The 21281-nt window shown below is 40.1% G+C and overlaps 1 long non-coding RNA gene across 3 annotated transcripts; it reads left to right on the top strand.

Annotated features, from left to right (window-relative positions):
* Positions 1–3017: 3017 nt before the first annotated feature.
* LOC101679096 lies at positions 3018–14386 on the top strand. Of its 3 annotated transcripts, XR_001178740.2 has the most exons (7): positions 3018–3205; positions 4454–4674; positions 9552–9722; positions 12336–12527; positions 12617–12692; positions 13262–13420; positions 14334–14386. It is a non-coding gene; the product is annotated as an uncharacterized LOC101679096 (long non-coding RNA). The 3 variants fall into 3 exon arrangements; XR_006601541.1 differs by lacking the exon at positions 13262–13420 and having other exon boundaries at positions 3025–3205; XR_006601542.1 differs by lacking the exons at positions 9552–9722; positions 14334–14386 and having other exon boundaries at positions 3035–3205; positions 13262–13615.
* The last annotated feature ends 6895 nt before the right edge of the window (positions 14387–21281 follow it).

Raw genomic sequence — 21281 nt, 5'->3', positions numbered from 1 at the left:
CCACCTATGAAACTGCCAATATTTGATGATTTTTGACCCAAGTAAGTGGCAATTTCAAGACTCAGCCTAATAGGCTCCAAATCCAGACCTATCCAAACTAAAATTAAAAACAAGAGAGACAATGTATCTTTTACTGTTCTCACCTACTTCCAAAACACCTGAAACAAACAGCAGAAAACCAACAGTAGAATAGGAAACAGTGATTCACCACGGTAGTTCAAACTTTGGAAAATACAATTTATTTAAATCTCTGTTTATTGTATTTTTCATTTTCAAAAGCCATTTTTAAAATTTTGTTCACTTAGCCAACATATAGTACATCATTAGTTTTTGACGTAGTATTCAATGATTCATTAGTTGTGTGTAACACCCAGCACTCATCATAACATGTGCCATTTTTTTTTAAGATTTTATTTATTTATTTGACAGACAGAGATCACAAGTAGGCAGAGAGGCAGGCAGAGAGAGGAGGAGGCAGCCGCCCTGCCAAACAGAGAGCCCGATGCAGGGCTCGATCCCAGGACTCTGGGATCATGACCTGAGCTGAAGGCAGAGGCTTTAAACCACTGAGCCACCCAGGTGCCCCAACATGTACCATTTTAAATATAATAAATGTCATTTTCTCAATCTAAAATATAAGTAAACATCAAATGATATATATATTTTTTTAATTATTGGTATTTCTAGCATGAAAGCCCATTGTCTTTTAATGGGACAAAGTTATTTTAAAAATTTACAATAGATCACAGGCCCCTGGGTGGCACATTCAGGTAAGCCTCCAACTCTTGGTTTTGGCTCAGGGTCTCAAGATCAAGCCCTGGGGTGGGCTCCATGCTCAGCACAGAGTCTGCTTAAGACTTTCTCTTCCTCTGCTCCTCCCTCCAGCTCGCTCTCTCTCTCTCTCCAATAAATAAATCTTAACAACAACAACAACAAATTATGGTAGATCCACCTTCATTTTTAGAGGACAAGATTTTTTTTTTTTTAAGATTTTATTTATTTGACAGACAGATCACACATAGGCAGAGGCAGGTGGAAAGAGAGAGAGGGAAGCAGGCTCCCTGCTGAGCAGAGAGCCTGATGCGGGGCTCGATCCCAGGACCCTGGGATCATGACCTGAGCCGAAGGCAGAGGCTTAACCCACTGAGCCACTCAGGTGCCCCCAAGATTATTTTTAATAAAATTCGGTACTGATTTTGACCATAATTTTTACTATGTTTTGAATAGCTCTAATTTTGAAGAGTGTTTTTTTGTAAGATAATTTTTATACCTTCCTTCTTGCTGTTTTCTGCTTCCTCAATTGGTCACCTAGCTAACAGAGCTCTATTTGAAACATGGCTTCCTCGTCAAAAGGGAGAAGTGAACAGGCTTCTTAATGCCATCTTCGAAGCTGGGATTATGATACTTCTGCAGACCTCTCTTTCAGACAGGCTGAGCAGCCATCCATTATAGTGTGTATGTGTTCTCCCAGGACAGACTAACCTCCAGCATACCAATAAAACCATGACATGCCCTCCAACACACAATTACATTTCGCTGAGGTTTTCGGGTGTGACATCTTTAAGAGAATTTCATATGCAAAAGTTTCACGAATCACGCACTCTGGCAAATTACTGGGACACTGGTCTCAGCTGGATCTCTTTGGGAAAACAAGCTGAATATTAACATGAGGGTTTTTGAAAGGCTCCCTATGGCACCTTTGCTGAAAAGATATTAAACCAAACAGCTGCTGATATGGAAACCGGCTGTTTGAACTGTAACTCAGTTAGATATGTTAATAGGGGAAGAGTATGATGTCTGACGAATGTGACGCAGGAAATGACTAAACAGATCATGCTTATTACTTTGCAGTATTCCTGTGGCTGGGGAGGTGGTAAGGGTGTTATCGTGTGGCACTAAACAGTAACCCAGGGCAGCGACACTTGAAAGGGACCATTTCTTTGTCCTTTCTAGAGTTTCAGGCATTATAAATATTAACTCGTCAAAGATCCTGCTTCATAGCAATCACTGACGAGACAAGTGAAACATTTTGCAACATCTTAAAAAAAAACAATCCTATCAGTGTTGCAGAGCGAGTTTTATTATCCTGCTTTCTAAAAAAGCCGTGAGGCCTCAGTAGCTCTGGCAGAATTTCCATAAAGGTGATAGAATCCTGGCCCTTGAATGACGCAAAAAGATGCATGCATGGATTTTGCAAATTCATGCTTCCACATACATAAATGCTGGATTGAACCCAGGTTTTTAACCGTTTGGATTTTTAAAATAAATACAGATACCTCAGTATGGAATTTCATTTAAAAGTATCAAAAGTTGGGGCGCCTGGTTGGCTCAGTCAGTTAAGTGTCTGCCTTTTGCTCAGGTCATGTTCCCAGGGTCCTGGGAGAGAGCCCTGTGTTAGGCTCCCTGCTCATTGGGGAGACTTTTCCTCCTTCTCCCTCTGCCACTCCCCCTGCTTGTTCTCTCTCTCTTTCTCAGATAAATAGGTAAAATCTTAAAAAAACAAAAACAAAAACAAAAAACCCACCAAAAAACCAAAAACGAGAAGTTAAGCATATAAAAATGTACTAGGGCTCTGTGCACCATTGATCTTTCATAATATTAGAAAAATGGAAGAAAGTATATTCCCTTACAAATACTCTCATTTTTTAGAAAGATTTTATTTATGTATTAGAGAGCACAAGCAGGGGTAGGGTAGTGGCGGGGAAGAGGGAGATGCAGACTCTCCACTGAGTAGGGAGCCGAACTCAGGGTTCCATCCGAGGACCCTGAGATCGTAAGATCATGACCTGAGCCAAAGGCAGATGCTTAACTGACTGAGCTGCCCAAATACTGTCATTTTTTATCAGTAGAAGAATCGTCAGTTATGCAAAAATATCTGTAAATACAAAATAAGTAATTTCCAGCATAACCCAAGACCATTGATGATAAATGCAAGAAATATTTACTAAGCCAGGGTCAGGCAACCTATCCATCCCCCAGCTGACCTGGGAGCTAAGAGTGTTTTTTATGTTTTTAAAGGGTTGTATAATAAAGCAAAGAAGAATCATCAGCGACTGTTCATAGCTTGGAATGTCTAAAATATTTCCTAATTAATCTTTTGCAGAAAAAGTTTGCCCACCCTTGTAGTAAGCAGTTGCAAACTCTCTTTTGGACCTGCGTTTTCCATCTGAGACCATGGGGAAGATGAATAAAGCCTTCTGTGCCTGTAAGTAGTTTCTGTACTCCAGGGGCACAGGGCTAGTCAATAACTTAGACTGTGAAAGATGATGGCGTCAGATAAGGACTTAAAAGAAACAGGCCCCAGGGTTGGTGGGGAAGTAGGGAGTGGCTTGTGGGGGGAGGTGGGTGATTCTTAAAATGAACCTTGAAGGTTCTTGGGGGATACAGGAAGGTAGAGTGAAAAGGGGATTGGAAAGACCAGAAGGCAGGGTGATTCACTCTCAGAAGCACTTGGGTGGCTGATGGTGGCCTACCAGACTGGGACGTGAGGTTGGGGTTGCATGACAGAGGTCATGATCAGGAGCTTGTATGGAATCTAGAGTTTCGTTCTCTTAGAGCCCGAAAGGACAATGTATGCTTTGACTTTGGTGTCTGGTACTACTGTATTCTCGTGCGGTCACAGGGAAGTGTTTTATTACAATCGGTGAACAGGGAGGGGGATAGGCCTTCTTGGGCCATGCATCTAGTAAATGAATAGCTTTTGGCTGTAGGTCAATGAATAGCATGAGTATACGCAGTTACGAAGTCACCATTAACAAATAAAGCTGGTAGAGTTTCAACGTACCCATCAGAATTCTTGAAAGCCTATTTTCCAGGCAGTTCAGACAGAGGTGAAGCAGCTCAGGTTGGCGGGGCTGCCAGGAACACCAAGTTCTGAGTTTGCCCCTGACTCAGTGCGTGACGTTCGGCAAACCACTCAACTTCTCACTATCTCAGCTTCCTCGGCAATAAAATGGGGATAACAGACCTTAGCCACCTTACAAGAGTGTGACGAAGAGTAATAAATGTCTGCAAAAAGCTTTCAAGATAAGTGTTCCTAAAAACTGGCGGCAGGGAGGGGGCAGGAGAAGTTCTCTTCCAAGAGTTTAGAGGAAAAATGAGATTTTCAAAATTAAAGTAGGACACTGCGGCTTCTGAGAGCCAAGAGCTTTGTAAAACAGAAAGGACTGTGGATGATACAGAACCTACAGATTGCTAAAGGTAACTGTAAGCTACCAGTAGAATTCTGTGACTATATTCTCTCAATTAAAATCAGGAGACAAATTATTTTGGTTTAATGGCGGGAGAGGATACTGAAAATGAGTCAACACCACCCAAGACAAGGTGGCCACATAGAGCTGCTCTGTCTGTACCCCAAAGCTTAGAATGTTCTGCTTGGTTCTCCTGTGTATTGTTCAGTTACAAAGTTGCAAAGAGAAAAAAAATCCCTTTCTCCACTTCCTTTTCTCTTCAGACTTTCATGATCAGTCCTAGAGCGGGACCGTAGAGGCAACGTCTACTGGGACAGAAGGGCTGCCTCATAGCTAACCAGCTGTCATTGGCCCTTAGAGGCTGAGAGACATCCTGAAGTTTCTAAGGAAAGTTGAAGAAAGCCCTGGGATACACCCTACTGTACCTGGAGCAGACCACTGGGGATAGAAGACATGCTCTGCACTGCTCTGGACATTTGGGCTGGTGAAGTATCCCTTCAGATGCTTGCTTTCCCTTACCCCCACCCCCTTTTTGCTTCTCCCTCCCCTCCTTCCTTTTTCTTGTTCTTTCTCTCTCTCTTCCTTTCTTTCTTAAAGAAATCTTTACTTTATAGTTGGCTAAACTGGAGACACAAGACACAATAGTTCGATTTGCAATTTGCTATCTTGTTGGGAGGACACTAGCTCAAAACCACAGAGCCCTGAGTTTGACCCTAGCACTCTGTGGCTACTGATGACTCATCCTGATAATTATCAGATTGAATCTTCTCTACTGGTTTGGTAATAACAATGAGTGGAAAAAGAACTTCAATCAGATGTTCATGCCTAATAATCGGTCTCCTGATTGCCTTTGCAGACTCATGGTTCTCTTCTTTTTCCTGGTATGTATAAGACAATATGCTCTTGATGCAACCCTCGGGTGTTGCTTGGTCAAAAAACATAGATAACGCTGTTTTCGGGTCCTTGGAGAATGCTGCCCTAGTAGAGGTGGGAACCACTAGACACAAGCAACAGTCAGAGGTGGCTGGAATGGGAGGTGCCCCCTGATGAAATGGGGCCTTTCTTTATAACAGGGTTGCTAAATAGGAAAGTTAAGCTGCAACTTAACTGCCAAGATTCTGCCTTGGATTTTGGAGCTCTGGGTCCATGGATGTTCCTTTCCATCCCATCCATTTATAACTTTCATTTCTTTTTTCTCAAAGTAAAGAAAACGGACCTCCATGACTCAATGGCATGCCAAGGTCATCTGAGTCTTCCCAGTGTTCCAAAGGAAGTTATTGATTTGAATTCAGATGCTTAAACAATTAGTCTCTAAGACAGCAGTTTGCAGCTTCCTTAAAGTACTGGTGTGGGTTTGGAGAGGAAATTCGCTTGTTGATTAATTTTTTTAATTTTTCAATTCCTGGTTATTCGTCTGCTTGTGTGTGGTCTTTTGAGCTTGATACTCTGCTGAATGAATCTCGATGTCAAAGTAAAATGGGAAGAAGACCAAATTTCTGTTCAGTGGAACTATGCATTTTCTGACATGGAATCACTTGCATATCCTTAGTAAAAACCATGTATGGATGGCCCACAATAACACTCAGTGATGTATATATGTTATATGCACATAATATATAACATATACACTTTTATTCTTATATATTTATTTTTTTTTAAATTTTTTAAAAGGTTTTTATTTATTTGACAGACAGATCACAAGTAGGCAGAGAGGTAGGCAGAGAGAGAGAGGAGGAGGAGGCAGGCTCCCTGCTGAGCCGAGAGCCAGATGTGAGGCTCGATCCCAGGACCCTGGGATCATGAGCTGAGCCGAAGGCAGAGGCTTTAACCACTGAGCCGCCCAGGCGCCCCTTATTCTTATATATTTAAAAATATATTTTTATATATATACTTATATATAAATATATAAGTATATAAATATAAAGTAAAGTATATAAAGTAAAATATAAGTATGATAAATATAAAGGTATATACATGCACCAAAAAATTATGTTATTCACAGCAACACTAGTCACAAGAGTCAAAAGTTAGAGACTACTCACATGTCCATCAACTGTAGAGTGAAAAAATAAACTGTGGTTTGCTTATATGATGGCACGTTGCATAGCCATGGGAAAGAATGAGCTCCTGCTACACACAACATAGATGAATTTCACAAACAAAATGCTGACCGAAAGAAGTCAGACACAAAAGGACACATACCTATGAATCCATTTATCTGAAGTTTGTAAACAGTCAAAATTAGTCTATGGAGATGTATTCTGATAGAAATCTGAAAAGTGGGTTTCTTTGGGGTGGGGGATAGAGTTCCTAAAGCGAGCTCCTAGAGTTTGGTAGTGGTTACACAAGCATAGAGCTGTATCATAATGATTTGTAAACTTTTCTGTATGTATGGTCTATTTTAATGAAGGTTTATCCTGAAACATGCAGAGTCATTATTATCAGTTTGAGTGTAGTGTCATTTCACTTTTCATCAGAATGAAAGAGATCAGTATTGTGCGAATGCTCTTAAGCTGCAAATGACAGGAGATCCAACTCAAAAGTGGTATAAACCAGGGGGTGGCAAACTTTTCCTACAAAGGAAAAATAGTAAATACTGTAGGTTTTGGGGGTCATGGGACTTCTTGTGAGTACTCATCCCTGTGTTGTAGCAGGAAAGCAGCCACAGAAAATATGTAAACAGAGGAGCAGGGCTGTGTTCTAATAAAACTCAAGAGAACTTGGGGATAGTCTTAGAATTCTGCCATCCACCAACCCTAACCTGTAACATCAAGTCAGGTCATAGCACAGTAGAAAATGGCACATTCAGAAGAAATAGGCTTTATTTGGCATTCTCCTTGCTTGGAGGATTTATGCTTAAAATCCAACTCCATGAAGACAATGATAACATGGAAATTTTGGAAAATGTTTAGCTATTTGCTATATAGCAAGATGGTCAAAGTACCAGATAAAATACTGAAATGTTTACATAAAAACAATCAAAGTGGTGAGGGTTTTTATTCATTTTAAATGTTATTTGTTTATTTCTAGACTAAGTAATACACTAACAACATTCACATCTCCGAAAATAAAGGAATGGAAAGAGAAAATCTCTTTCCCAGTTGTTTTTTCGGAGACAACTGATGACTGCAGTTTCTGGTTTACTTTTACTTTGCAATAGGTCATGGAAATCTTTTCACATCAGTATATAAAGAGTTTCCTCATCCTTTTTGACAGCTGCATAATGTTCCATTATAGAGCTGTAGCCCCCAAGTCACAGATTTCCTATTGGTAAGCATTTAGATTATTCCTAATCTTTTGCTATTACAGAAGATTATGTATTAAATAACTTAGTACCCACATTATTTCACACATGCTCAAGCACCAAACAGGATAAATCACTGAAAGTGGAATTGCTGCATTAAAATACAGGTCCATTTATGATTTTGATATATACTCTCAAATTGCCCATGATGGTATTACACTGATTTAAACTTTCAGCAGGAAAATTGGAGTGCCCATTTACCATGCTTGTTTCAACAATGAATTTAATTTCATCTTACCTAATCTGACAGTTAAAAATGATATCTTATTATGAGTGAACTAGAACTTTATTCCGTTTATTTCTTTTTCTACAAACTATCTCTTTTTTATTGAAATACTGATCTTTTTCTTATTAATTTATAGGAATCCTTTATCTGTTGTATGAATTGCAATTTTTTTCTAAAGTTTGTTTTTTGTCTTTCAACTTTGCCAATGTTTTGTTGTTGTTCTGCCATACAGAAGTATTTGATTTTATGTATATATCCAATTTTTTATGGACTCTGGCTTTTATTCTGTACTTCAAAGGACCTACCCTAGTCTGAGATTATATTTATTTATTTATTTATTTTTAAAGATTTTATTTATTTATTTGACAGAGAGAGAGATCACAAGTAGGAGGAGAGGCAGGCAGAGAGAGAGGAGGAAGCAGGCTCCCCACTGAGCAGAGAGCCTGATGCAGGGCTCAGTCCCAGGACCCTGGGATCATGACCTGAGCCGAAGGCAGAGGCTTTAACCCATTGAGCCACTCAGGCACCCCCTGAGATTATATTTAAAAATTACCGACAATTTATTCTGGCATGCTCAGAATTTTCTTCCCCTTTCTTATTTCTAAAAATGTTAATCCATCTGAATTTATGGCAAAAGGTGAAAGGTTTGAATCCAACTGTAATGTTTTCTCCCCAGAGAGCTGTTCAGTTGCTTGAACAGCATTTATTGAATGGGCATCTCTCTCCACTGATAAGAAATATCATTTTATCTTATACTCAGTTTCTTTTTGTATTTGAGTCAATTTCTGTTCCATTGTTCTATCTATTCATGTAGCATGCCTTTTTTAATGATTGTAGCTTTACATTTTAATATCTAATGCAGTTAGGTTAACCATTGTTTTTCTTTTTCTTTTTTTTAAAAGATTTTATTTATTTATATGACAGAGAGAAAACGCACACAAGCAGGGGGAGCAGCAGGCAGAGGGAGAGGGAGAAACAGGCTCTCCACTGAGCAGGGAACTGGACAGGGGACTCTATCCCAGGATTCTGGGACCATGACCTGAGCAGAAGGCAGATGCTTAACTCACTGAGCCACCCAGACTCCCCAGTCCTTGTTTTTCTTTTTCAGGATTTTCCTGCATACTTTGGCATGTTTATTTTTCCATATTAATGTTATAATCAGTACATATCATTTTAAAAAATCTAATTTTCAAGTGATATGTATTTTTTGACATTTAGAGATAATTTGGGGAGAATTGACCTCTTTATAAAGTCTCTTTTATCTAAAAACATAAATACCCTTCTATTTGTTCAAGTCTTCTTTTTGACCCTCAGTAGCTTTAAAAATCTTCTTCATGTAGTTCTTCATTTCTCAAGTTTATTCCCAGGAATTAAATCTTTTTTGTTGCTAATACAAATGAGGCCCTTTCTTCCATTTTATTTTCTAACTCATTGTTTCAAGGGCATTTAAAAACCAAGGGAGAAAAAAATTTATTTTTAGCTAAATAAATGGAATTTTCTAAACCATAACAAGTAACCATAGCAGTTGTAATTTAATTCTGTTCATAATAGTTGCAAAAGGAAAAAAAAAAAAATCCCAAATTCATACAAGTAGAAGGATATTAGGAATAAATTAAAATATCTTTTTAAAGTTGTTTTTTTGATTCACATTTTCATCTTAAAATAGAATCCATATAATTTTCTCATTCTCACACATCACTCACTGTTCATCTTTTGCCTGGTAGGGTACACATGTTGTTTTTGCCCAGGGCTTCTCAGGGCGCTCTGCTAATTGCTTACCTCTCCCCAGGGGAAGGCTGGCAGCTCAGCTGTTCTCTTCTTTCTCACCTAGATTTTATGGGACAAATGCTGCTGGGAACTAGAGCTTACAGCTCCTGTGGAGGGGATGGCTGATGCCTCCCGGGCTCCCTCCCCTCCGGGCCGCTACCTGCCCAGTTCCCTTCAACAATAGCCGGGGAAAGCAGTATGTATCCGGGAAATCCCAGCTCTACCGAGAAGAGAGGTGAGAACATTTCCGAGGTCAGCAGGAAAGAAGAAAGAGGGAATTTCTTACAGATCCCTTCCAGATTTGCAACCTGGGAGGATACAGGATGGAGGACTCAGTTGTCTGGGAGGGGAGGCTGGAGCTGGAGGTTTTTTTCCAGGCGGGTTCTGATTTGGGGTGGATTTTGGTTTTGTTTCCTCTCCTCTTTTTTTTTTTTTAAACTGGTGTTTTGTCTTTGATTCTCCTTTAGTCGTTATTCCTAATCCTCCTCTTTCTTGATTGACATCTTTGCCTTCCTCTGTCCCCTTCTCTCCCCAGTTCCCTTAGTTCCCCTCCAACCTGAAAGGGGCAGGGGAGTGTGGAAGAGAAGCCCCAGGCCCAAGATTCCATCTGCTTTCCTTCCTGATCCCAGAGGGGGTCAGGAGAAGAGGGTGGCATCCCAGCCCCCAGCACTGAGGAAGAACAGGGCTCCTAGGGCCTGAGCTCTGACCCCCACCGACCACTTCCCTTTTTCCCCTGCTCCCAGGACTGGGCCACTTCTAGGTGGGGCAGTGGGTTCCAACTTGGCTCACACTGAGAATGTAAGAACTACAAACAAAATTTCTATTAAATTAAGTTTTGTGTCTTAAACAAAACAAAACATAACACCCGGCTGTGTAGCCTTGGGGGAGAGTTTTCCTTTAGTGAGTGGCACATTAGAGTCTTGGTCTCCTCCTTAGAACTGAGTTCGTTGACTGTCTGACTTTGGAATAACCATGAACTGGGCTAGGAGAAGAAAGAGTGGGTGACTTCTTGCCTCTCCTTTCATGCGGGGAAGGGACTGGAGGCCATAGTCTTCTCTTCTTGACAACCAGACAGCCTTTTTACAGGCAAAATCTTTACTGATCACATTGCTTAGGGTTAACTGGTGGCCCCTATATTTACTGGAAGGCAGTCAAAAGGCCTTCTGCATAATAACACTAATAAGGAGTAGAAAGGCTACTGTATTTGGAGTACCATGAGCTGCCTCTGCCCTTTACATGGGTTCCCTTATTTTAATCCTCATGATGACCGTATAAGTCAAATATTACTGTATTTATTACTCTAATTCGCAGATGAGAAAAGTTAGGTTGAGGGAAATCACATAACATTGCAAAACAGAGTTGGGATTTAAAATTAAGTATCTGACTTTAATGATCATGGTGTTTTTGTTTTGTTTTGTTTTAGATTTTATGTATTTATTTGAGATAGAGAGAGGGGGGAGAAAGAGCACACAAGCAGGGGGTGGGGGATAGACAGGGGAGGGAGGGATAAAGGACGAGGGAGAAGCAGACTCCCCCCGAACAAGGTTCCAGGCCAGCACTGGGGATCAGGGATCTGGACTGTGACTTGAGCCAGATGCTCAGGGCAGACAATGGACTGAGCCACCCAGGTGCCCTAATGAGTATGCTTTTTATCATCACACTTAGGTCTTCTGAAAATGAATGGTAAATCTAAATATTTTGAAATAAGGATGAGCAAAGAGAGTAAAGTATTTCTTTTCTTTTTTAAAGATTTTATTTATTTATTTGACAGAGAGCACAAGCAGGGGGAGCAGCAGGCAGAGGGAAAAGCAGACTCCCCGCTGAGCAGGGAGCCTAATGTGGGGCTCCATCCCAGGATCCCAGGGTCATGAACTGAGCTGAAGGCAGACATTTAACTGGCTGAGCCACCCAGGTGCCCCAAGTTTTTCTGTATATTAAATATTTCTTCCTGTAATTTTATGTGTTAATATATTCCTCCTAAAAATGTGAGCTTTACTTAATCCTGACTACGCCCATGTCTTTGAGGGATGTTGTAAAGCCCATTCACAAGCATATAATATTTTTTGCTTTAAGAGACAGATATATTCACGCAGACATTGAAGTATAAGTAGCAGCTCAGCCAGCATGTTTATTATACAGTATTCCAAAGTCTATTCTACTTGTGACTATAATTCTGTACTCATGGTTTGTAACATTCTTCCAGAGATGTCAGATGTGTGTATATGCCTGTGTGTGTGAGAGTGTGTGTGTTTATGAATAATATGATTTCCTTGTGGGTGTGAATTTCATCCTCTCTGTGATTCCTGTGCCCTAACCATATTGCTAGGCAACACAAAGCAACACACATCCCACATTCTCCTAATTCCGTTTAATGTTTCACCAGTGGACCTTTGCTTTTATATGCAAGCAGAATCATACCAGTGGGTTTAGGATTTTGGATTTTTAAATAATCAAGGGTCCACTCTGGTCAAACCAAATGACCATAACCATGAGAAACTGGCATAAGGCAAATACACATATTTGTTTAGTAAGACTTTGGTGATAGTTCATTAGTAAAATTGGATGTGGTTCTTACAGGTGACAGCAAGGGGAGAGAGAATACTGGTTTCCTTCCAAAGGACTCCTAGGACTCGAAGGGGAATTGTATATGGAATACTCTTTCTGATATTGGTGATGTTGGACACACATAAATTTGCCAGAGGAAAATCAGGTGCACATCTTCTCTGTCAACACAGAGACCAATAGTTTTATGTCAGGCTCTAGTTTAGTAGAGTACAATGAATGTACTCGTGATAATTCCTCATCATAAGTTAAAGTCATTTATAGTCCTCCTGCTCTCTGTTCCCAGGGAAAGGTCAGAGGGAGGCTTCAGTAGGCATGAAGCGTACTGGAATTTGGCCTACAGTGGACAAACACACAGATCTTCATCGCTACAAAAAACATCCCTTGATGTTGCCCCATCCATTCAAACCAAACCTCAGAGAGCCCCAGGAAGAAGAACTCATAGATGTTTACAGTGCTGGTCGGCATTGTTTAAAAGGTAGGACTGCACAGGTCAGAAAGTCCTATGATGGCATTGTGAACTAATACTCAACCTATAAAAGCAAATGTCATATTATAATTCCTTAGTTGCAGGCTTCGGAAAAAGAACAACCAAAATTTTTGCCAGCTGGGAGATGAAAATGACATGGAAAGGAGGCCACTGGTAAGAACAACACATATGGAAAAGTATGGTTATATTCGTTACCGAAGGCTGTGTAGCAGTTTTCCCCCAAACTTTGTAGTTCATTTTTTTAGTTTTTAAAAAAGATTTTATTTATTTATTTGACAGAGAGAGAGTCAGAGGGCACAAGCGGGGGAGGGAGGGAGGGACAGCAGAAGGAGAGGGAGATGGAGACTCCCCCCTGAGCAGGGAGCCTGATGACTTGGTGCTCAATGACCCCGAGATCATGACCTGAGCCAGGCAGATGTTTAACCGACTGAGCCACCCAGGCATCCCCAAACTTAGTAATTTAAAACAGTAAGAAACATTTATTATTTCACACAGTTTCAGGGCATCTGGAGCCAAAGAGTGCCTCAGCCTATTGGTTCTATCTCATGATCTCTTATGAATCCACAGTTAAGATGACAGCCAAGGCTGCAGTCATTTGAAGGTTTGGGGCTGGAAAATCCACTTTCAAGATGGTTTATTCACATAACTGGCAAATCAGTGCTGACTGTTGGCCAAAGGATTTACTTGCTCACCATATGGCTTCCTACATGTCCTCACAACAGAGTATCTAGCTTCTCCAGAGTGGACAATCCAAGAGAGAGCCAGACAGAAGCCACAGCGTCTTTTATAGCTCAGCGCTGGAAGTCATGGCCATACCTTTCTGCAGTATCTGTTGGTTACACAGGTCATCCCCATTCCGTGCCACAGCAGAACACATACAGGTGGAAACACTGGGAAGTGGGAATTTGGGGGGCTATCTTGGAGGGTGGCCACCACAATGATAGAGACATTTCTGTATATACAGGATTGAGAAGAGATTCATGTGTTGGCTGAGTGATTGATTTTTTTTTTTTTAAGATTTTATTTATTGTCAGAGGGAGAGAGAGCATAAGCAGGCAGAGTGGCAGGCAAAGGCAGAGAGAAAAGCACGCTCCCCGCTGAGCAAGGAGCCCTATTTCGGGACTCAGTCCCAGGACCCTGGGATCGTGACCTGAGCTGAAGGGAGTGGCTTAACTGATTGAGCCACCCAGTTGTCCCTGGCTGAGTGATTGATTGCACTGGACCAGTGGTCTCAATGCTAGCTGCGAACAGTTGCCTGTGTCAGAATGACCCGAAGGCACTTCAAATAATATTGGTTTCCATGGCCTCTTCCCCAAATAGTCTGATTAAATCAGGGTTGATGCCCAGATTTGAGAATTACTGGATTAGGTGATGTCCCAGGTCAAGCCCAACCTTAACCCTGTTCCCCAAACTTTCCAGATGATAGGTGTTACCCAGGGAGTTTGTTTAAAATACAGATTTCCAGGCCCTACCTCCAGCTTCATGAATCAAAACCCCAAGTGAAGGCCCTAAAAATATGTATTTCTGCTTAATTTTTTAAAAAGTTTAGACCAAGTCATTCAACATGATTGAAAATTCTAAAAGGTATCAAAGAATGTTGTTAAAAAGTGTCTTTCTCAACTTTGTCCTCCCCAAATCCCAGTTCACCTTCCTAGAGAGGGTGATCAGTATTACTTTGTATGTGTGTATTCTTGCAACAATAAATGCACATATATAAATGTGGATATATATATATATATACACACACATTTTTTATTTTAAAGATTGTAATTTATTTATTTGTTTATTTGACAGAGAGAGAAAGAGAATGCTCGAGCACAAGCAGAGGAAACAGCAGGCAGAGGGAGAAGCAGGCTCCCCGCTGAGCAGAGAGCCCGATGGATGCATCTCAGGACCCTGGGATCATGACCTGAGCTGAAGGCAGACGTTCCACCGACTGGCCACTCAGGCGCCCCTAAATGTGTATATTTTTGAAATTTCTTCTTCTCTTTTTAAAAACAAATTAAAAATCAAAAGCATATATGGTCAAAAGCCAGTTTGTTCTTGATCCTAATCACTAGCTCTCCTCTTCAGACTCGAACCCTTTTCCCAGTTTCTTATGGTTCCAGAGCCAGGACTCTGTCATTTTAATAAGCGACTGAGGCATTCTTACAGCCCGGTGTGTTTAGGACACTGTAAGTCTGTTTTAATATTTTTATAATATATAATAATGTAAACTATTATAATAAGTTAACATAGCTAGAAAACTTCACTTGGCTCTTTCTCGGTTGTGTAACACTCATTTAGTTGAACTCTACCTTGGATATTACATTTAGTTTCTTTCATCTAGCCATTACTTATAAGGGCCTGTGCTGTGCCTGGCCTGGCCTGGTCGGTGGTGAACAGTGAACCCAGCACACAGAAGCCCACAACAGAGCAAACAGCTACTCTCCGTGCAAGTGCTATGAGAAAGGGGGGGGGAAGGGCACCCCAGCAGCACATTGGCACTGGAGGTGGGTGAGGCTCCTGGAAGGAAGGGGTTTCCACAATGGGGCAAAAGGGATGATGAGGCAGTGCTAACTGGGCAAATGGAGAAGCAAAGTATTCCTGGCAAAGAGAAAGCAAAAACTCAAAGGTCCAAGTTTTGATCTGGCACATGGCTCTCAGACAACCTCAAAGTAAAGCATCTTGGTGTTGGGTGCAGGAGAGGCTGGAAATGAAACAAGGGAGGTAAACTGAGGTCAAAATAAGAGGGGAGGACCTATAATGGCCCCGAAGTTCAGGAATTAAATTTGGGAATGATATAATCAGTGTAAAAAGTCGATGTTGGGGGCACCTGGCTGGCTCAGTCATTGAGCATGTGACTTTTGATCTCAGGGTCGTGAGTTCAAGCCCCACATTGGGCAAAGAGTTTATATATAAAAAAAAAAAAAAATACTAAAACATTGATTTTGATGCAAAAAAAAAAAAAAAAAAAAGGATTGGAAAGGATAAGAGTGGAGTTAGGGAGATAGTTTAGGAGGTTGTTGTCAGAGGAGATAGGTGCAGCCTGAATTAGAGAGCCCTTGTAGGGATGGAAAAAACGAGAAACCTTTTGAAGTTATTTGAGAGGTAGATTCATCAAAACTTGGTGATTGATTGACAGGGGATGGAACTGGGTCACTCCCAAATCTCTAGCACAGGCAATTAGGTGTTCTGCACTTCAGCAGGGAACACAGATGGGAAAGCTCTTTGGGAGAAGGCATTTGGGAGAGTGAAGGATGAGTTTGACATTTTGAGTTTGAGGAAGAGAGAGCGAGGAACTAAATGAAAATCTAGCGTCAGACTGAGAAATAAGAGACGGTCGGTGGGGGTCCGTGGCAGGACAGGCATCTTCTAATTGGTCTTGAAGCCTTGCCCCTCCACCTCTACCGTTGCTTTGTCCTGCCCCGACCCTCTCGCATCCCTTCTAGAGCAGGCTGGTTTCACCTTTCTCCACCCCTCGGGGTGGAAGGGGCTAACGGATGGTCCTGCGTCAAAGCTGCTGCTTGAGCAAAATTCGGTAGCCAGCCAATAGTATGCTAGGTTCGGTAAAAAAGATAATACCCTTCCGTTGATTATAAATGGTTACCTGACGGTTCCATGTTTCCCAGCATAGTGCCCAAAGTGGACTCTACCTCTGTTTTCAGTTCTTAGTTTATTCTGGGTACCGAGGCTCTATATTGCACGGGCAACCGACGGCAGTGTGGATATACTTGAGACAAGGTAAGCCTGCAGCCATAGTTTTCTTTGCCTTCTGGAGCTCTTAATACTTTTTGCTGGAATTAATAGAGCTTCGGCTAATTAGATGTTTGAAAACGCTCACCTTTGTTTGGTGCTCTGAACAACCAGCCAGAGGCATTGTAGATTGTGAGGGTGACTGAGAAAATAAGATCTTTGCCATTGTGCAGAGAAATCTGAAGAATTTTCTCCATTCTTCAGTTCTTGCTAAATGGCTCATTGTATGCTGTCTGTATGGTATGGGTCTAGGACAGATTTCTCTCTGAACTTCACAGCATGGGTGGAAGAGAGTAATTTGGCCTTTCCTTTTTCCTGGCAGTCCGTGCCAGTCCATTTATATGGTATGTTCACAGGAGAGCTGACAAGTGTTGAGAGGTTTTATTTGATATGCATTTTTTTTTTTTAAGTAGGAAAAAAATCCATAAAAATAGGTACTTTTAAGCCAGTTTTCCTAGTTAGTCTTAAGGTCATAACCCATTCTGTTTTACTAAAAAGTTTCACCTCAAACTGACTAACTACCTATGCTAAATTCTCTGGGCTGTGTTTGATATATATGATGAAACCATGTACTACAGGGACAGTTTTTAATGATACAAATGCAAAAACCACATTATTTTTCTGTGTAACTTGTAAAAGCCATTCCTTCTAAAATGGGGCTGCTTATGCTAATTTGTTATAGTTAGTGAGTTGCAGGCAGCTCTGTGAATTTACTTTTCTTGGCAGTTCTAGAATATCCTGCCATAACACATACTGAAAAACTGTTTGATGGATTATGAAAATCTGGATGTACTAAAGGTACATCTTGTGCAAACCATAAGATAAATACATGATTACATCTTTAAAAATCTGTTATCTCATCAGATTAAGGAAATTGTCATTATAACAACCCAAAGAAAATTAAACTATTTTGAATAGAAGACCTATTTCTACATGCTGTAAATATTATTAATATCCGGTGCTGGCTCAATTTTGCTGGTCTTTCTGAAAATGCTGCCTGCTGGAGATAAACTGTATTCCATCTAGAACCCATCTTACAGATGGGTAGGACTTCATTGCTCTAGTTGATATTCTTAGTAAAGTGTATGTTGTTGGGATTACTGATGCAAAATATATTTTGAAATGTTATTATTACATTGAATGAGGTGAGCCCTTTTCTATTACTCAAGGATGTTGAATTACTGGGCCTGTCTATATAATATTTGCACTGATATATGATTGGTTCATTAATAATAAATGAAAAAAATATATAATTTGGTTTGATAGCTACACATAACCAGCGCCTTTGAAATAGTCTCTAACCTCTAGCACCTTGCATTTCTAACAGATGAAAAGGCATTGGGGCGGGGGGGGGGGGAAGCAATTCATTTGTTCATTTATTAAAAATAAACATATGTATATATATATATATACATATATATGTGTATATATATAAATACTGAGAAGCTATTATGTAAAAGGCACTCTGTTACACTTTCTTGGGGCCTAGGGAATATACTTGGATGAACAGGAGAGATTTGGTTTATATCTTTGTCTATCAGGGAGACAAACAGGAAATGACAAATTTTAAAATTAATTATTTAGTAATTATGGGATGTGTTTCAAAGGATACCAATAGGGTGGGATGAGGGCAGAGAACTGGAACTGGATGGAGAAGCAAGCTTGTTTTAAGGGAGTTTTTAAAGTTTAAGTTGCATTTGGGATGAACTGGAATAAAATCTTAACCGTGTCAATTAAAAAAAAGAGAGAGAGAGAGAGAAGAGTTCTTGTATTTAAAGGTAAAGAAGCCAAAAGATCTGTAAGAGAAATATGGTGTAGTGTGGTAAGAATCTTATACAGACAGGAAAACATCTTACCACTTGAAGGAATGATTTTTAACCTTAGGCTAAAAGTAAGATATTATATTCCACTTTAGAAGAAGAAAAATGGCTAAGAAATGCAGATGGCCAATTAACTTTTTCAGTTAAACTTCGTGCACGTGATAAAATATGTAAAACTTAACATAAAAGACTTCAACATGTTTATATGCTTATAAATGCTTCAAATTGATTAAAATTCTTCAGTTGCAAGGTTAGGCTCCTGGATTGTCGAATGTTCTCATATGTTTCAAGCAAAATGGAATTTCATCGGAAACTGAAGCATAAGGACAGAGTTATACAAAGAAAGACTAAATTGACTAAGAAAAGTCAGGTATGAGATGAAAATAATTTTTGTCACTTACTCTTCCCATAATGAATTTCAACACAACGTAATTTATTTTAAGTTTCTAGCATAACATGTAGTTTGAGAAAATGTGTCATTAGAGAGACATATTATGTCATTATATTACAGACATATTATATGTCATTAGAGAGTCATATAATCGTAAGTAAGTGTGATCATCTCCTAGGCTTAGGTTGGGTAAAAATACTAATTTACTGTTAATTTTTGAATAGGTAATACATATATTATTGAAAAAAAAAAAAGAAATCCAAAAATTAAACTGTCTTTCTCTCAGTTCTGTTTTCTACCCATCCTGTTCTCCACCCACCTGGACCACATACGGAAACAACCGCACACTGTGAATCTCAAGCAGGCTCTGAGCTGAGCGAGGAGGCCCAGGTGGGGCTCAGTCTCATGACCCTGAGATCGTGACCTCAGCTGAAACAAGAATCAGATCCTTAATCAATGGTGCCACCCAGGTGCCCCCTCTTTTAAGATTTATTTATTTATACTTTGTTTTATTTTTTTCAACAGCTGTCTAGTATAGTGTGGATGTACCATCATTTATTTAACCAGTCTCCTGCGGATAAGCATTTGGGTTGTTTTCTTTTTCTTTCTTTCTTTCTTTTTTTAAGATTTTATCTATTTATTTGAGAGAGAGAGAGAGAGTACAAGCAGGGGAGGGACAGAGGGGGAGGGAGAAACAGACTCCCCATTGAGCAGGGAGCTCGATCCCAGGACCCTGGGATCATGACCTGAGCTGAGGCAGATGCTTAACCAACTGAGCCACTCAGGTGCCCCTGGGTTGTTTTCAATAAACAACTCCATAGCGAACAACCTTGAACATGGCCACTTCACAAACATCTCCACCAAGATAGAATTACCAGTCAGAAGATATAATCATTAATAATTTCAGTAGAGATTAACAAAATGTCCCAGAGTTTGTACCAATTTACACTGCCTGCAGCAATGTATGAAAATGTGTATTTTCTTCTTGTGTTATCCATCTTTTAGGTTCTTTTTTGTGAATGATTGGAGAAAAATGGCATCTCATTTTCTCATTATTTTTTTCTTTTAAGATTTTTCAATTGGACAGTTGGGGATTTCCCCCCCTTCACTTTGAAGAAGGTCTTTTATATTAAGAATGTACGATCTTCATTAGTAATAGGAGTTATAAAAATTTTTATCTCACCTTATCATTTGTATTTTGATTTGCTTGTGCTGGCTTTTGTTGCTCCAGTTTTTTGGTTTGTTTGTTTGTTTTTTTGGTGCTTTAATTTACCAATGTTTTCTTTTATGGCTTTTGGATTTGACCCACAGTTGGGAAAGACAACTATACCCCAAGGTCATTAAGAGAGTATCTTGTTTGTCTGCTAGGGCTTGAGTAGTTTGTTATTGTTTGTCTGCAAATCTTTTATCCATTTCAAATCTGTCCTGGTATAGGATATGAGTTTTCCTTCTAAGATGGTACTAGTTATCTCAGTATCAAGTATTGAATTGTTCATACTTCCATATCCCTTTGCAATGTCATTTTTATCCCATATGTATTTGGATCAATTTCTGCACTTTTTTTTTTTTTGACATATGTATTTTTACCCATTTCAACTCAAAAATGTTCCCATGTTGTTCCTGTGTTTAAGCTCCTTTTAGGTAACTGGAGTGCTTAATTTTTTATTTTAAATGTAGTTTTTCCTAGTAACAAACCTTGCATTTATTGCTTCCTTGAGCAACATCTTTAGAAAGTTATACAAAGTGAAAAATATGTTTGCAATTATGTGAAAATATTATTCACATCAGAGCAAATTCTGCAAAGCCTGGAATCTTGTGAAAAAGAAAAATCTATTTCAAGTGAAATCCTTTCAACCCCAGGGAACCTCCATATACTCAGACCAAAAGTGGTTTTGGTTATACATAATGTACTTTAAAGAGAGATGGATCAATTGGGCATTACATCTACCTCAGAATCCCTCAGTGAGGTTACATAGAGACTCAACCCTAAATCACATTTATTGCAGGCTGGTTTTGTCACTTTTTGGAGAGGTGTTTGGCAGAGGGAGAGAGAAAGGATTTTAAGAAGAAGCAGGCTCTGAGGGCGCCTGGGTGGCTCAGTTGGTTAAGCATCTGCCTTCAGCTCAGGTCATGATCCCAGGGTCCTGGGATGGAGCCCCGCATCAGGCTCCCTGTTCAGTGGGAAGCCTGCTTCTCCCTCTTCCACTCCCTCTGCCTGTGTTCCCTCTGTCACTGTGTGTCTCTCTCTGTCAAATAAATAAATAAAAAGAAGAAGAAGAGGAGGAGGAAGAAGAAGAAGAAGCACGCTCCATGCCCAGCGCAGAGCCCGAGGTGGGGCTGAATTTCATGACCCTGATGTCATGGCCTGAGCTGAAATCAGGAGTCAGACACTTCACTGACTGAGCCACCCAGGTACTCCTGGTTTTGTCACTTTTAAAATATATTTTTTAGTTGGAAATGACAGGGAGATGGTTATATAATACTTGTAATTTCAGGATTTTAGTGAAAATATCAGGCCTGCATGTTTTAGATAATCACAAGCAAAGTCATGTGTGACTGTGGAAAAGGAAGAGGAACAGAGATAGGTCTGTCTGATTATTTACTGTCTGTAGGGTGTACACAGATTACTTCTGGTGCAATTTGATCTGGAAGATTATGTAGCTGAGAATAAGATCAAATCGCTGTCCTCTAGCTATCAGAAGCCATGAGGCAGTTGTAAGCATGGGACACGTAGGTTACATCTGACACTGGACAACTCACTCGGGTTCTCTGCCTGACTTTCCTTAATCAAATAAG

This window comes from Mustela putorius, unplaced genomic scaffold (assembly GCF_011764305.1).
Source record: "Mustela putorius furo isolate JIRA1106 unplaced genomic scaffold, ASM1176430v1.1 tig00003850_pilon_pilon_pilon, whole genome shotgun sequence".
NCBI lineage: Eukaryota > Metazoa > Chordata > Mammalia > Carnivora > Mustelidae > Mustela > Mustela putorius.
This window is presented reverse-complemented; position numbering and strand designations above follow the sequence as displayed.